The 17,982-nt window shown below is 38.8% G+C and overlaps 1 protein-coding gene and 1 long non-coding RNA gene across 3 annotated transcripts in view; one reads left to right on the top strand and one right to left on the bottom strand.

The window, feature by feature from the left end:
• TOX (thymocyte selection associated high mobility group box) overlaps positions 1-17,982 on the top strand; it is a 306,725-nt gene that overhangs the window by 38,560 nt on the left and 250,183 nt on the right. The gene's annotated exons all lie outside the window — the stretch shown is intronic.
• LOC116563510 lies at positions 194-15,806 on the bottom strand. The gene is made up of 3 exons (XR_004274429.1): positions 15,717-15,806; positions 10,049-10,051; positions 194-204 (listed from the first exon to the last, which is right to left on the bottom strand). It is a non-coding gene; the product is annotated as an uncharacterized LOC116563510 (long non-coding RNA).

Raw genomic sequence — 17,982 nt, 5'->3', positions numbered from 1 at the left:
TATTTTTCCCCTTTATAGATATTTAATGATCCATTTTAAGTTGTGGGAAAATGAAGAAATATATATTCACAATTTTTGGTAATAGTATAGCCTCATGCAGCTAGGCAAGCCTGCCATGCAGTATTCGATTTTTTTTTCAACTATGTCCATGGTCAGTTATCTATGGCTTTTAAAACAGGATGGAGTTACCTGCTATTCCTTTGCCTCAGTTTTATCCACTGCCTCACCGTTGCTTTGAACATGATGCCAAAGGAGGCTACTGCTTCATCCTGCCTGACAAGTTCCAATTATTAGAGCTTTCCCAAGTAACATGATCAATACCTTCAGAGGTGTTTTATTCTACTTTTCTTAGACATCATGTAAAGACACTTTTTCAAGTGCTACTTTTCAGAGATGCTGAATGATGCTCTGAGCATGCAATCACAACGTGAAACTTAAAGCTGCCATTGACTTCCTCTTCTGTTGCACTGTAACAGAAACATAAAAAACCTTAAGCAAATGAGGGTGTATTGCTCAGGGAGTTGCAAGAATCTTGTGTAGAAGCCATACCTACATTTTTGCTGTCTCTCAACTAATTTGTGCTGCAATCCCGAATTAATTTGAAAACTCCCTTTATACACAGAATCAAATTCCTCTCATTTAAAACCTTCCCTGTCCTGGTGCAGTGGCTCATGCCTGTAATCTCAGCACTTTGGGAGGCCGAGGCAGGCAGATCACTTGAGGTCAGGAGTTTGAGACCAGCCTGGCCAACGTGGAGAAACCCCGTCTCTACTAAAAATACAAAAATTAGCTGGGCGTGGTGGTACTCACCTGTAGTTCCAGCTACTTGGGAGTCTGAGACGAGAGAATTGCTTGAACCCAAGAGGCACATGTTGCAGTGAGCCAAGATCACGTCACTGTACTCCAGCCTGGGTAACAGAGCAAGACTGTCTTCAAAAAATGTTTTCAAAGGAGGGGCTACAGGCTCCATACATGTGATGTTAAGCCCTTGGTGGGTTCCTAAGGCCTTGGGCAGCTCCAACCCTTTGGCTTTGCAGAGCTCAGCCCCAGAGGCTGCTCTCACAGGTTGTTGAGTGCCTGTGGCTTTTCTAGGCTCAGGGTGTGAGCTACCAATGGATCTACCGTCCTTGGTCTGGAGGATGCTGGCCGTCTTCTCAGAGCTGGGACCCTGTATGGGGCCTCTAATCTCACATTTCCCCTTGTCAGTGACCTAGTAGAGGCTGTCCATTGGGGCTTTGCTCCTACAGCAGTCTTCTGCCTGAGCATCCTGGCTTTTCTATTCATCCTCAGAAATCTAGGTGGAGAGTGCCAAGCCTCATTCACTCTTGGACTCTGTATACCCACAGACTTAACACCACATGAAAGCTGCCAAGACTTTTTGCACCCTCTGAAACAGTGGCCTGAGCTGTACCTGAGGTCTCCTGAGTGAAGGCTGGAGCTGGAGTGGCCTACATATGGGGAGCAGTGTCCCAAGGCTTTGAAGGCCAGCAGAAACCGAGGCCATACCCATGAAATCATTCCTCCATCCTAGGCTTCTGGGCCTGTGATGGGAGAGGCTGCTGGGAATGTCTTGAAATGCCTTTTTCCCATTATCTTGGATATTAGCATTTGGATCCTTTTTGTTATGCAAATATAGCAAAAATTTGCATAACTAAAATTTTTGAATTCCTCTCCCAAATTTTCTTCCTCTGCTTCATGGCCTGGCCGCAAATTTTTTAAACTTTTATGCTCTGCTTCCCTTTTAAATATAAATTCCAACTTTAAGTCATTCATTTGTACCCACATCTGAATTTAGGTTGTTAGAAGCAGCCAGGCTACTTCTTGAACACTTTGCTGCTTAGAAATTTCTTCCGCTAAATATCCTAAATCATCACTTTTAAGTGCAAACTTCCACAGATCCCTAGGGCATGAACAAAATGCAGCCAATCTCTTTGCTAGCTGTTGCATACCACATGAGACCTTTGCTCCCAATTATGTTCGTTTCCATCTGAGACCTCAGTAGCCTGGACTTCATTGTCTGTATCTCTGTCAGCATTTTGGTCACAACCATTTAATCAGTCTTTAAGACATGCCAAACTTTTCCTTCATCTCCTTGTCTTCTTCTGAGCCCTACAAACTCATCCAGTCTCTGTCCGTTACTGAGTTCCAAAGTCGCTTCCACATTCTCAGGCATCTTCATAGCAAAGCCCCACTCCTAGGTACCAATTTTCTGTGTTAGGCTCTTCTTGCATTGCTATAAAAAAATATCGGAGACTGGGTAATTTATAAAGAAAAGAGATTTAATTGGTTCATGATTCTACAGGCTGTACAGGAAGCGTGGTGCTGGCCTCTGCTCAGCTTCTTGTAAGGACCTCAGGAAGCTTACAGTCTCAGTGGAAGCCAAAGAGGGAGCAGGCACTTCACATGGTGAAAGCAGGAGCAAGAGAGAGAATGTGGGCGTCAGGGGCAAGTGCCTCACTCTTTTAAATGACCAGATCTTGTGATACCTCACTGTCACAAAGATAGCACCAAGCATTAAGGGATCTGCCACCATGACCCAAACCCTCCCACCAGGCCCCACCTCCAGCACTGGGGATTATAATTCAATATGAGATTTAGGCAGGGACAAATATCCAAACTGCCTCAAGGCTGCTGTCCCAGGCTCCTGGAGGAAGAATTGCACTGGCAGAGATTTGCACAACACTGCAGAGACACTGCCAGGCCACTTGGTTGCCATCTCTGCTCTGCCATAAAGTTTCATAAACTGGTCTGTGAGACTTGTCCCCAAGCTTGGGATGTAGAATTAAGCTTTATGACTTTTGGTGACAATATTTTTCATAATGTATTTTATGAAAAAATAATGAAATCATGTTTTTAATTTTAAAAATAATATATATTATCCATACTGTTTGTATGGATAATATTTTTTTGCTCCATTTCCTTTTTCCTCCGTGTTTTTTTCCCTCCAAAATTGATTCATCTTCTCCCTGCGCAGTGCATGTATTCCCAAGTGCAACCAAATCCTGCACCAGAAGCAACAAGTTGCCACTTACCACATTTCCTGTTTGTCTTACCATGATTAAGGGGCAGAAAGGGTTGCTCCATATATAGAGTCGCCAGGTTTTCAATTGCCTCTATTCTTTATAGTCCAATAAATAAATTTTCCTTTTTTAATAGCACATTTTCTACATCATAGCCCTCAGCAAACAAGTATGAATCAATAAGTATTGAACTTCGTTCAGTATCAACCATGTAAATAAAATGTCAGAGTGTTCAGGCTCTTAGTCTGGAAAAGTTTCAGCCGTTCATCAAGACTATCTGGAGCCTTCAGACTTCCACTAGGAGGGAATGGGTGCAGGAACAGATCTCGATGCCAGAACAGCAGGGGTCTTCATGTGTAGATGCCTGTATTATTCAGGGAGCTTTATAAGAGGGATCTCAGAGACTGAGGGATCAGAGCAACGAGACACACATTCTTGGGTACCAAGCATCATGCCTTTCTGTTCATCATGTTCCACTTTAGAAGTGAATGACCTCACTCCTACAGAGACTTTATGATGAAAACTAACCTAAGAAAACACTCTAAACTTACACGAGCCCTCAAGAACAGGTAATTGATTTTCCTGCATACTTAGAGCAGAAAGAGGAAGCTGAAGTCACAGCATCAGTACTGGGTATCTGAAGCAGAGTCAGGAAGTAGTGTGTTCCTCAGCAGAACAAAAAGCATGCACTTCCATGGTTATGGACTTTAACTTACAGGGGAAACATTGGTGACTGAGGAAAGGTGGCTATCTGTGCCTGTGATAGACTTCCTCAAAGATGTTCATTCCAGGGCAGAGCTGCGTTTGGCAGTTATGGGACATAGGTTGGAGCTCTGCCCTAACTCTAACACAAGGAATATAGGAGCTGGGTGATCCCAGCTTCCTCACTCCCCTGCCTTCAATATTTTCAGTAATATGAGAAAATACTCCGGGCTTTTTTTGGTGGTTGTGAGGTTTCCATCATAATATGCAATAAGGTATATAAAATTACTTTGTAAAGTGCTATACAAATGATACCCGAGTATTGGTACTGATTATGTCACAGTAGTTGTTAGACTTGTTTTTTCCTGAGTTTAAGAGAGATCATATGGGATACAACTAGAGAACAGCTTAAGGCAAAATATAATTAAATATGAGACTGTTACGTTGGGTACTAAAAAGGTTTGACCTCTAATCTCTGACGGAGAGACTGTGTTTTTGAATAGAAATATTCCTTTCACTGAAAACATACATGACATTATTTATTTATAACAACAATCTACTACGCAAAAAAAATAGCATATAACTGGGAGCATAAGCTTAGCAACATAAAAAATTAGCCACATAAAAAATAACCAGGGTATTAGTCACATTGTATATTTTTATCTCTCTGAGGAATAGAGGTTTCCAAGTAGGAAGATGCCAAAAGTATAGGTGCTGAGTCTAAAATGGCACTTGTTTCTTTGCATTATTATGAATTCTTTATTAAAAACTAAGTAGTTATATTTGATTTGACTCCAGATTCACCAGTATGAAAATTCCTTTTCAGCATATAGGCAAAGCCAGACTTGAGAAGCATCGCCATTCAGACAAAGGCTCTCTCCCCTCCTCTCTTTGACTTTCCCAGTGGTGAGAAGCTCCTTGTATCACTGGGTGGTTACCTTCCTTTGCACCTGAAGGACTGCTGTTTCACTTCCTCCCAGGCTTTTCTAATCAGCCTCCGGCAGCGTGACTTTCACTTCAACCCTATCTTGCCTTCGCAGGGACATCCACTGAATTCTTCCAGCGAAATCATTTGTATCCTCACCGGATTTCTCTTGGATGTCTACTGTGCAGTGGAGGTCCCTCTCCTAGAAAGATTCTCCTAGCTTGATTTACAGCACCTGCTTCACTCTGACCTCCCAAACTCTCCCTCCCTCACATGGGCCTTTCCTGACCTTTGAATGACGGGTGGGCCCTTTGACTCCACCTTCCCTGCTTTCTCTCTCCCTTTGCCCTCATCCCTCTAGTGGCCACTGTCTCGTCAAGGTTTTAGCTATGACTGTGCTGCTGACTACAAACCAACATCTTCAGTTTTATATTTACAGATATAGGGGAAGAAAAATATCCTTTTAGTCTACTCTTCTAGGTTCTCAGCTGGGGTCCCTATGAGAAAAGACAGATTAGCAAGAGAAAAGCTTCAAATATGTTCAAGATGAGCTTTATGTGGCATGGGAGTCTCCATAAAGAAATAAAGACCTCAAGCCACCTCATGATAGAACAAAAGGTCATGTGCTACATAGAGGCAGCTTCTCAAGGCTTGCCCACTCGATCTCTTGGCGTTCCTCTGTCTTCATATAAGGACATTCCTTTCCTCTGGGTATAGGGCAGGCACCTCTCACATGAGGGCCTCATGACCTGCTTCGAGGGAAGGTCAGAGAGTCCCTTCAGCATCTGCTGTTTCTTGGATTCCCAGCTTACATTATTCACTATGTCAAGGCACCATATTTTTGGAGTAACATGTTCTGAAACGTGTCACAGATGTTTTCAGGCCGACATTTCCAAAGCCAAATTTATCCACTGTCCCCCTTTCACCATTTTTGTCATTAGGATCTTTGTTCTTCTGGTCCTTCGGGGTAAAAATCTGGGAGTCTCCTTTGAAGGCACCCTTTTCTTCATCATATTAATACACTTTGTCAATCTGTCTTACTGGATTACATCTGCATTCCCATTTTCACTGGTACCATCTCATGGCTGTGTCCCCACCAGAGATGCTATCTGCAGCCTCTGCCTCCAGTTCTGCTACAGGAACAGACTAGCAGGTAGTCTGCTCTTCCTTAGTGACAATTTAATTTTCCCATTCCTCTAGTGGCTGCTTATTTTCTCTTACATGGCCTCCACATAATGCCAGCTCCCTCCTTCCAAAGGCCTGGAGTCTCTTGCTGTCTGAGTGTTGGACATTCTCTTGTCTTTGTCTTTTCCACACTGCTATCATTCCTCTAATCCTCAAGCTAGTCTCAAATTTTTGGCTTCCTTTGAGGCACAGAGTCAAGGGCCTCATCTTCCTCCTAAACTTATCCTGAGATTCCAATTCACCTTGACTTCTTTTCTCTAACTTTCATTTCTATGTACAACATCCAGAGGCAGCCCACTACATCTTAGTACTTAATATTTTGCTATTTTTTACACAATATTGCGTAGCTAGTTCATCATTTTTGTGAATAAATAAAATCTCAACAATAAGGTTCATCCCTTCAGGGCCAGATTTTTTCAGCTTGATCCATCTGCGTATCTTACAAGGTACCTGGTAGATAGATGTTCACTCGATACTTATTGCTTATAGATGTTCATTCAGTCAGTATTGAATGAACCAGCATTGAATGGTAATTGAATGGTAAGAAAGCTGCTGCACTCTTCATCTGCTTCTTTTTCTCAGCTCTCCAAATATTCAACGTTTTGCTGAGAAATGCAAATGTGTTTCTCTTATGTAGGAATTACATTTACTAGATAGCTATCAATATGTTTCTTAAGCACCCATTATGTAAGTACTTGGGCAGCACTATTAGCAGGGAACACGGGTTCTTTGCCTCTCTTCAATTGAAGCTTAATAGATATTTGTTCAGAGAACAGATAGCATGTTTGCAGACAGATTTATTGTTGGAGAAGTTAAGAGTTGAGAGGTTAAGTGACTTGCCCAAGGTTACTTATTTTGTGGTGGTTGCCATGGTTTGAAGTGGTGGATTGAAATTATTATCTGGGCAATGCAAGCCTTAAGAAAAGAAAAATACATAAATAGCAAGGACAATGAGGAAATGGGATAATGCTTTGTGAACTTTGAAAAGTAATGCTTTGTGTTTCCTAATATCTGTAAGCCACACTGGAGCCATGCTGTTTAAGTGAAGGGCCTCACAGAGAGTCACAATTTAGGACTACAGTTTGGGACCCTCTGGAGGGCAGGGGAGTGAATTGAGTCTACCCTGATATGTAATTTCTAGATGGAACACTTACTGTTATTTAAGTCAGGTCTTCCAAATCTGTTGGAGGGAAGGCTCTTGATTTCAATTAAATAGATTTATGAAAACCATGAACAGCCTTCTCTAACACAAGGATTTGTATTTAGTTTTCTGGGATACCATTCAATGATAATGTCTTCAGCACTCAAATTCTGTGATTAAAAAAAAAAAAAAAAAAAAAAAAAAAAGGTAAAAAAATTCTCCTACTATATGTACTAGCCTGTAAGTAAACTGGACTCTAAATATAAGAAGCATGATCCCCAGACACTCACTAACTCCAATAGCTCTTTGGTTCAAACAACACATTTCGTGTAGGTTTTGCTTGATGAAGTTTTGGATATTTGTTATTGCTGTTGTTTTTATTTATTTTTCAAGTTTTCCCGATGGTTTTTATGCTTAGCAAGGGATATTTAACAAAATGCAGAAGTTGTAATGGTTATGGAATCTGAACAAAGTTCATTCATGCTGGTCCCTGAGATGTTTCTAACTCCTTCTAAGATGATAAACAGAAGCATAGATGGAGGGTTCCATGTTTCCAGGAACCAGTTATATGTACTGTGTGTTAGGAGCTGAAGCCTTAGTTGAGGAATTCATCTCAAGTTTGTCACTGTTTAGATATGAGACCTATTAAAAAGTATGCCAGTGTTAGGCGTGGAGATTTGGCTTCACCTTTCCATTAGAACTTCAATTTTTCAATCATTCAGAAGAGAGCAAAACTGTGAGAGAAGTATTCGTTTTTAAAATTATTTTTTAAGTAGCTGCCCTGTCAGATATTTGATGTAAATTAGCTTCATTACTTTTAGCCAATATTAAAAGTACAAGTATTTAAATTCAAGAACAATTTTAAATGATGCCAAGCAAAGTATAAGACGTTTTGGAAATTTTAATGAAAATGTGAAAAGAAAATGAAATTATAGCCATATCTTATATGATGTCATAATAGGTTTTTGTTTTACTTAAAACTATTATTAAACTTATGACAGTTGAAATAGCTGTGACATAATAATGGAAGAATTAGAAATAGTATGAGCGATAAGTGACAGGCATTCTTTGTCATGTTTCCAAATGTAAGACGCTATAGCTGGAAAGATAGTATCATAGTCTACAAAGATCTCAGTAGTTTTAAATTTCTGTGAAATGCAACTATGTGGCAATGCTCAGGGTAAGACACTAAACAACCAATTTTTAATTCATTTCTATTAAATTTGGCAATTAGCATAATTTGTGTATTTCCCTCAAAATATTAATTTTTAATATCCTGTGCATCAGGCAGTTTCCTCAGCTCTTATTCTTGATCAGCAACCCTTCCCATATCTTTGGTTATGACGATATCATTGTTTTACTGGAGTCCAGCAGTGGCAAAACACCAGGAAATTCACCACTGTTTCTACCTACCAGGCAGTATATTTGGGAACTTTATTGCAGAAAGATTTTTTTAGTAACCATGTCAGAATGCCTTGATGATCGAGGAAAGATACAATCTAAACTGGTATTTTTGCATTGGTCAGAAATGCAAGTCTTATTTCCTTTTTGGTTAGCATGTTAATCTATGTTGTTCATATAGTCACGAACTTAACAAAAGCATATACTTGAACTACAACAATGTCAATGCAGACATTTACCTGAACACCTGGAATGTGTAGTCTTGCTGGTCCCTAGGAGGTTCGTGGAAAAGGGAGGAGAATACAAGAAAATCAGAAGCAGCCCAGGCCTTAAAAAAAAACTTAAAAGATGATCTCTTTGACATAATTTTAACTTTAGTTTTTTAATGTTCAGTTTTTGACAAATTAAGAAAATTATGAGAGTACTATATAGCACTCTGTCCAAAGGGAAACATGAATACTTAAGAAAATTGAAGAATGAAAACTGTTGGAATTTCCTTTAGATATCTAATTTATCCAGATTTGTCTTTCGTCATAGCTCTGTACTGGAATCATAGCATGACAGAGCCAATTATTTGAGCTACTCAGTGAGTACATATAGATCCATATTCAACTGATACCTATGCCGTAAGTTTTCATAGTCACATTTAGACAAAATCTACTTACCTGGATAAAGTTCACAGGTAAATTGTTTAGGCTTCCTTTCAATTTTGGTTTCCTGGATACTATCCTAATACTATAGGGCATTATGGTGACTAAAAAAGGTGTGTGGAAGTTGGGCTATCTCTTAATTCTAAAATTAATGAGTTTTAATCTTTCTGAAATTGTTTCTCTAGAAATTCTTTTTTTCACTTTGCTTCTAAATGTGCTACCCCATTTAACTAAGACATAACTAAAACAAGCTGCCACTGGAACTTGATAATTGAGCAATTAATTAAGAAAGGAGCATCTTTGTTTTGGAGGACTGGTATCTGGTGAGGAAAATGTTCCCTGAGTGGAGAGCATTCCATATGAATCTTGGTAACTCGTTCACTCTCTAAGACTAAGCAGGTGGCTGGTGCTCTGTGGTGTGTATTAAGGGTGGGGAGTGTGTCATACTAAGTATGTGTCTTGGAGTTTTGGCACCCTGAGACCCTCTGCTCCAAAGCCCTCTGCCCCATCTTTCTTACTCCCTCCCTCCTTGCAAGTGGAATCTCAGTGAATCAGACACTAAACTTGCCTTAACCTTAATAGATACCCGCCCCATGTCTGTGGGCTTTTCACAATTGTTGTAGGAAGAGGAAGAGAAGCCACAAAATATTTACGCCAAGTTGCAATTTATAATGTAGCTGGCAGTCACCCCTTTGTGTAGGTGCACTTTCTATCTGAAAAATCAGAAACACCATGTTTTCTCAATTTGAAGAAATTTGCTAGCTTTTTCTGTGATTCATTTCTCTATCCTACGGGGATTTTTTTTTTTTTTGTAATTGCTTTTGTTTGGGATGCAATTATGTGATAGCTTCAGCCACCTCTCATTCCCCTCTGAGGTAATTGCACATTCTTACCTCTTTTTCAAGCTTTCTATCCCACTCACCTCATCAATTTCCGAAGATGACTTTGAAACATATTTCAAATGAAACAGAGGTCACTAAATGAACAAATACTTCCTTCTTGCCACAAGAAAATCTGTCTGCACCCACTATTCTTTTCTTGTTGCTCTTGAATCTTAGTAGAGGACGCATCTCTCTGTCTCTCTCCTTCTACACCAAGACTGAGACCTCAGCCTGTGTTCTTATCCTCTCTCCACCATCTTTTCTACTGTATCTTCACCATCTTTTCTACTGTATCTTCAATCTTAGGTCTCCCTGTGTTTTTTTTTTTTTTCTTTCCTTGACATAATTTATGGAATGTGCACATACTTTCTTATGGAATCCGAACAAAGCTCATTAATGCTGATCCTTGAGATGTTTCTAACTCCCTCTAAGATGATAAATAGAAGCATAGATAGAGGCTTACATGCTCCCAGGTATCAGTTATATGGATTGTGTGTTGGTAGTTAAAGCCTTAGTGGAGAAATTCAACTCTAGTTTGTCACTGTTTAGGTATAAGAGACCCATTAGAAAGTATGTCTGTGTTGGGGGCGAATATTTGCTTTACCTTTCCATTTAAGCATAAACTTTTTAATTATTCAGAAGAGAACAAAAATGTGAGAGAATCATTCACTTGTAAAATTATTTTTAAGTAGTTGCCCTGTCATATATTTGGTATAAATTAGCTTTATTACTTTTAGCCCTTATTAAAAATACAAGTATTTGAATTCAACAATTGTTGCATGTCTCTTCCATCTTGAAAATACAAACGCTTAAAACTATGTTGCCCTTGAGTTTTCTCCTCTTCTTCCCTTTCCCACCAGGCGCTATACAGGTCAGTGTACCGTGTTACACGTTGTCTTCACCTGTTCCGACTTCTCAGTGCGCTTCCTAGGCACTTAAAGGCCAACAATAACCTCTGCATGGCCACATCCACTGAACGCATTCCTTTTTGAAACCTCTCCTTTCAGTATCTGACTCACTGTCCAACATATTCCCGTTTTTTCTTGTACCTTTCCAGCCGTTTCTTCCCAAGTTCTTTTTCTTCTCTGGATCTCTTAGATCAATGAGCCAATGCATTTTAATTCACTAAAAATCATGGCTTGTCTTGGCGCTATCGCTGGAGCAAGTACGCTGAGCTTGCCAAAGGTGTGGTTAAGAGCCATTGTTGTAAGTGCTGACATTCTCTGTGGCTGGTCTCCTGTCTGTAAACAGTTTCCTAGGGTGATTGATCCCAAACAAATGACTTCAGCTACTAACTATAAACTGATGTCTCTAAAATTATATCTTCAAAGGAGATTTCTCTCATTTCAAAACCTCTATACTCAACTGCCACTTAGGCATCTGTAATTCAGTATCCTGCATCTCAAATCAAGAGGATCAAACATAATACCTTTCCTCCCAAGTCTATTTGTTTCCTTACTGTAATCTCTAATGTGGAGGATTGTACCAAATTATCTGGCAACCCCAGCCAGCATCCAGGGAGGGACCCTCATTGCTCTCTCGTTATCAACTTCTGTAGCCAGTGGACTGCCAACCACCTCTCTGTTCCTGAACTTAATTTCTCTTTATTTGCTACCCCTCTGTCCTTCAGTAATTCCTCTCCCTTAGGTCAGCCCTCCTCATTTCTTACTGGATCGCCTGAATACGCATCCCTCTTGCTATCAATTCTCTTGCAAGGCTCGTGGTACTACTGTCCCAACTCCTGGCTACGTCTCAGGAGCCCCCTGGCATGCACTATGCCCTGAACCTGCACGAACCTTGCTGTTTCAAGCCATTGTAAATTCACACAGGCTACTACGCCCGACTCAGATGCCCCTCCCTGCTTCCTCTGACTGACTCCTGCAAACTCTTCCCACAACACTCTTTCTAGGAAGCCCTTCCTGTATCACCAGATCCAACTTCAGCTCTATGTGCTTCCTCTGGGCCCGTGGCTACCACCGTCTTCCTTATGTTAACCTTAGGATGATAGGTAATGCTGTAACTCTTAGTGAAATGGTTACAAACCTAGGCTCCACAATCAACCTGCCTGGAGCGTGGCTAGACCCGAACATTCGTCATGATGGTAGCAAATTACCTCATTTGTGCCTCCGTTTCCTAATCATTAAAAATGGGGATAGTATTACCAAGCATATAAGGTTGTTGTAAAGATTAAGAAAAGCTGCGGCCGGGCGCGGTGGCTCAAGCCTGTAATTCCAGCACTGTGGGAGGCCGAGGCGGGTGGATCACGAGGTCAAGAGATCGAGACCGTCCTGGTCAACACGGTGAAACCCCGTCTCTACTAAAAATACAAAAAATCAGCTGGGCATGGTGGTGCGTGCCTGTAATCCCAGCTACTCGGGACGCTGAGGCAGGAGAATTGCCTGAACCCAGGAGGCGGAGGTTGCGGTGAGCCGAGATCGCGCCATTGCACTCCAGCCTGGGTAACAAGAGCGAGACTCCGTCTCAAAAAGACAAAAAAAAAAAAAAAAAAGAAAAGCTGTAAAACACCCAGAATACCTGGTACACAAGAAGAGTAAGTCTCAATAAAAGTGAGTTTTCTTTTTACTTTCCCTTTTCTCCTCCTCTTTTTTACTCTTTTCTCTGCCTTATTCTGCTCCATCTCCTCATTTTCCATTATCTCCTCTTTCTTCTCTTCATTTTCCTCTTTTGTTGCCTCCTTTTTTCTTCCCCCTCTTCCCCTTCTTGTTTTCTTATTTATCCTCCATCTCCTCCTTTATAGCTATTTCCCCAACTAGACGTCTGTAAAGCTCTGTGGACGCTGAGACTATATTATATTTAACTCTCTGCCTTATATCCTGTCTTAATGTTATTTCTTATTAGACACTGGGGAAAATATCACCTTTTTTTCTGCTTTTAAACAATTATTATTTTCACCATTCAGAGTTAATGAGCATGTTTTCTTAAATTAATGATAAAATACAAGGATCTTCAGGAAACCTATCAAATGCTAAATATGCAAGAATTTTTAGCATTTTCTAAATGCACAATAAGCATAATAATAATGTCATATTTATAGAACATAATGTGACAGGCATGGTTATATACAAACTCACTCCATTATTGTCCCCAATGATAAGGTCTAATATTCTCAAGTTATTTTATTAATTCACATAGATTACTTATTTCTATGTATAGCAATTTTATCTATTAGTAATTACTACAATTATACCTTTTCATATCAGAAATGGAATGACAGATATGGTTTTACATCTTGGAAGGTAGGAGAGAACTGCCATTTGATCAGAGAAATGGGTACGAAAAACCTTTAGTGTGTCAGATATGCAAATTAATAGGTAAAATGGAATCTTCATTTTTTAAGCTCCTGCCACCATTCTAATCAGGGATGGAGTTTTTACCATGAAATAAGCATCTTCATTTATTTGCAGTGGTAGAAGCCTGATCCTTGGAGTGATCTCTCTCTGCCAGTTACAAAGAGCACTTGGGGTCGGTCAGGTTTACCCAAACAGTTTTCCACAGTGTATTTGGAAAGAGGAAATATGTTTAGAAATAATAACTTGCTATGTTTGTTCTTATTGTAGTTTTATTTATTTATTTGAGACAGAGTCTCTGTCACCTGGGCTGGAGTGCAGTGGTATGACCTGTAGCCTCTGCCTCCTGGGTTCAAGTGATTCTTGGGCTCAGCCCCTCAAGTAACTAGGACTACAGGTGTACACCACCATAGGTGGCTAATTTTTGTATTTTTAATAGAGATGGGGTTTCATCATGTTGGCCAGGCTGTTATCAAACTGCTGACCTCAAGTGATCCTCTCGCCTTGGCCTCCCAAAGTGCTGGGATTACAGGGGTGAGCTACTATGCCTGGCCTGTTATTACTTTAGTTTTAAATGAGAGCATTGGTTAAGCTATATCTTTAAGATTGTTTTATCTTTGTTTCTACAAATAGAGTAGGAATGTAGAAAATTTGTTTTTAACTTACTTAAAAAGTTAAAAATTGATAGCATATCAACCCCCTCACCCCGCTTCTGGATTTGCAGTAGGATTATGCGGCCTCAAGAGGGTCTGCAGAAAAGGTGCTTGCAACTTAATATGTAACTCAGTATTTCACAAAACCCTCCCCTCCTCCACCCCAATATCTATTAATATCTGCAGGCACATTAGTGTTCTGTGGAACGCAGTTTGCATAATATTGATGTGTTTACCAGTTTGGGTTCCATCCTATGAAATGTGGTGCATTATTTTTAACAGGTTTTGCTGTATTTTAGTCATAATGAACTTTTGGTCATAATGAGTTTGACCCTCAAGCTTGTAAGTTGAGAGTAACTGACAGTGAACAAGGAAATTAATTTGTAAATTAGACTCTTGGGGAGAATTTTCATTGGCTTCTTTCTTAACAGTAGCTGGGGCCTCCGAGTTTAAATGGCCTTCATATTATAGTTCAGTTTAACATTACACAGGGCAGAAAAAATAATCGATTATTACTGAAAGAATTTTGGGGACTTTTGCAATGCAAAGAATTTGCGGGATCTATTTGATGGTGCTGCAAGATGTAATTTGAGTGATGGAAGGTAGGCAGGCAATCTGTAATTAATGAAGAACAAGGGCTCTTTTGGTTAGTAGTTGCCACAGATATTCAGTATTATGGGATTTAACTTCTATTTCTTATTGAATTTTTTTTTTTTTTTTGCTGCAACTTGTTAAGATTGTAAGAACATTTAATACGTCATTAATCTGTTCTGAAAAAGCAACCGTGTGGTTTCATTCATTTGTACTTTAATTTGACCTGGTAATGGAGAAGGAAGCTAATAAAAGTTCAATGTTGTTCCCTTTGTACAATTGTAGCAAGCTTCTTACTTGTCAAGCCTTTAACCATGACATATTTTTTCATTAATTAATCCAGCAGCACATGTATGAAACCATTGTAAGTCTTTTCTGAATGGTGGAAACTTTATTTGGCACAACTATGCCATTTAATGCTTTTTACTCTTCACAAGACCAGCATTCAGCTATATCCAAGAAGGAAGAGGGTGGTTCTGTTTTCCCTGTGGTTTAGTATACTTTCCCTCCTCATTTAAATGTTCCTCGTTTTTTCCTGTGTACCTTCCATAACTTAGGTTGATCATTTTACCAATTTGCACATCTTCTGTCTGGAGGAATTCAGCATTCAGAATCAGGTTTGCTGTTTTGCTCTCACTCAAGCTGTCATGGTAAATCACGGAAGCGTGTTATTCGCTCATTGGTTTTGTCAGTATGTGAGACTTAGCTTGATTATTTGACAATTTTTTTTTTCTTCAGAACATGAACTTTGGTTCTCATGCGAGTGTTGAGAGGGGAGAAACCAGGAGTGAAAGGAACTGAACCTTAGTTTGAACAGAAATTTGTTCCTATCATAATCCACATAGAGGGTACACTATTTTCTCTTTTCTTCTTCTGTCATCTGTGAAGTAAAGATGTTTCTGCTCTTTGACAAAGTTGTGCAGTGGGAAGTCTCTGAGTTCCAGAAGAGTTATTCTGAGGTAAATCGTTCAGAACAAGGCACTTAACTTTTCTGGGTCTCAGCTTCCTCATTTGTAAAAGGAAGGCGTCAGATTAGATTATCTTTAATCTCACATAAACCAATAATCTTAAATTCTAATATGCAAGTAATAACATAGATAATATGAAACTTGTACTAAGTTACTTCCTCTTAAAAAGCATTAATATCAAAACTCGCTATCTACTTTGTATTAATTTTACATGGCAAGGGAGAATAATAATGGCTTTGAAATCACTGAAAACCACTGAAGTAATGTGCAATTGTAATCCAAATTAGTCACATTTAAGTGACTGTGACTATATATAGTAGTTCTTTGAGGGGGAGAAATGGTTTTTTTGTTGTTGTTGTTTAATTATGAAAATGTTATTTCAGTAAATGTAATTTAATTAAAATGAGAATTTCTGCCAACTGTTTTAAATAAATACAGTATTATTTTACTAGTATGAAAGGAGTTACTATTTGCTGTCTCATTTCCTCACTAATATGCTGGCGTGTTTAGCTTGAACCTGAGCTTTTGGAAGTTTATTCTTAACCAAAGCAGTTCCTTTTTCATGTAAGTAGGTTAAATGTGAATTGGGCAGCCTTGGGGTGCCTTTTTGTTCACTTTTTAAAAGCCCCCCTCAAGTGGGCCCCTTTTAGAAACCTGGAATCATATGTTTGGAAGATTGATCCAAATTAACATTAGAATGGTTCTTTCATTTTTTAAAAATTATACAGACTATTTAAACTATGCTAAATTGACATAGATTGAAATAAAACTGAATAAAGAAGTAAAATTTGCTGTTTTATTCTCCTTTTGTGATGAAAGAATTGGAAATCAGAGAGGAAGTGCAGAGCCTGTTAAGGTTCAATTTTGCCCCCAAAATACAGAAGGAAATGTATTTGTACAAAAGGTATAAATTACTGTCATTGATTTACTTATGATTTCATGTGCCCTAGAATGGTGCAAGGAGATCACGAGTTTATATGTTTTGACTTCTGAGAAGCTTGTTTATTTTTGCAAAAATATTACGTTAATAGATTTCTAGAATTATAGGCCAATGCATTTTGTTCATGGAAATGCTGGCACTTGATGAAGTATGGTTAATGTGTTTTCTCATTTGCAAGTTATATAGCAATTTTTTTTATATAGCAATTTTATCCAGAGTTAAGACAATGCAAACATTTTAATTTGTTGAAAAGGAGTGAGCCATTTAATATGGGTAAAATTGCTTAAAGTGATTTTTTTTAATATGTTGGAAGTCTAGAGGGCGACAGATTATACTTTGGCTATAATTCAGGACTATACAATCACCCAGGTCCCAAAAGGTCTCCAAAGAATGACAAAGAAGCCTTGATTTTCAGACATGGGCATTATATATGCTAATAGCTTTACAGTGGAAAAGGTCTATATCCTTGTAATAGAGGAAACATTCATTTTTAGCATTTCAGACCATAGAGAACATAGTAATTACAACAGGCACTAATATCTGGCTCATTTCTATCCTTGCTGTTACCTCCCCCCACCCCAAACACTTCAATAATCCCAGTGGAATTAGTCAAAGGACTTTAAACCTATGTCATGTCGAAGTCTTTTATTCTCTCTTTAGTACATTTAGCATAACACTGGTCCTCGACGAAGGTATAGCATAGCTCATGTACATATGTATGTACACACACACATACACACACACACACACACACAGAGAGAGAGAGAGAGAGAGAGAGAGAGAGAAAGAGAGATACATGATTTATATATCACAGCAAAAAGAATTAGGAATGCTTTTCTTTACTTAAATATGCCTATGGACGTTTTCATTCATGTGATTTACAGTAATGATTTTTAGAAACACAAAGCTGGAATATGCTTTTATAGTTGAGATTAACTTTAAAGCTCTCAGTAAAAGTCTGTATTTTTAGTCAAGTAATCCCATCGTTAGAACTGTCTGGCCATCGCTCAGTCTTCTGGAATAAAATAAATTCACAAATTTTATTGCGAGGTGAGAAACACAAAAATAAGCAGTCATTAGCTCTTCATCTATGTTTGAAATATTTACCTGTATGGATTCTTAACTGAATTCTTAACAAGCAAATCCCCTTGGTCTTAGCTCATATGAACAGCATTGCTAGTTGCAATGTTTGATTGAGATGTTTACAAATCCCCAGTGCTTAGTTTTTAGGTAGTTCCATTGAGAAATGCAGAGGATTTCAGTAGTTAGAGTCCTGTAACTAATATCAACTGAAAACATGCATTTGATGGCCAAAAGAGTGCATTTTCTTAAGAATTTTTTGCAAGCTTACTTTTACTCAAAACATGGGCAATAAAAATTATGGAATAAACATGTCAGCTTTTTTCTTTACTATGAAAGATTCTTGTAGTTTTATCTTCTTGTGAAAGGTATTAAATTAAATCATTTACAGAGGTTAATCCATATTATCAGGAAAAATGCTAGCTTAAAGTTTGATGATAGACCTTATTATTTTCCTTTTATTTTGTTATTTTAACTTTATTTCTCTCTGTCTCTCTCTCTCTCTCTCTCTCTCTCTCTCTCTCTCTCTCTCTCTCT

The sequence above is a fragment of the Sapajus apella genome, unplaced genomic scaffold (genome assembly GCF_009761245.1).
Source record: "Sapajus apella isolate SASKATOON/1434 unplaced genomic scaffold, GSC_monkey_1.0 scaffold35, whole genome shotgun sequence".
NCBI lineage: Eukaryota > Metazoa > Chordata > Mammalia > Primates > Cebidae > Sapajus > Sapajus apella.
The sequence above is the reverse complement of the archived record's forward strand: the minus strand, read 5'-3'. Positions and strand labels throughout refer to the sequence as shown.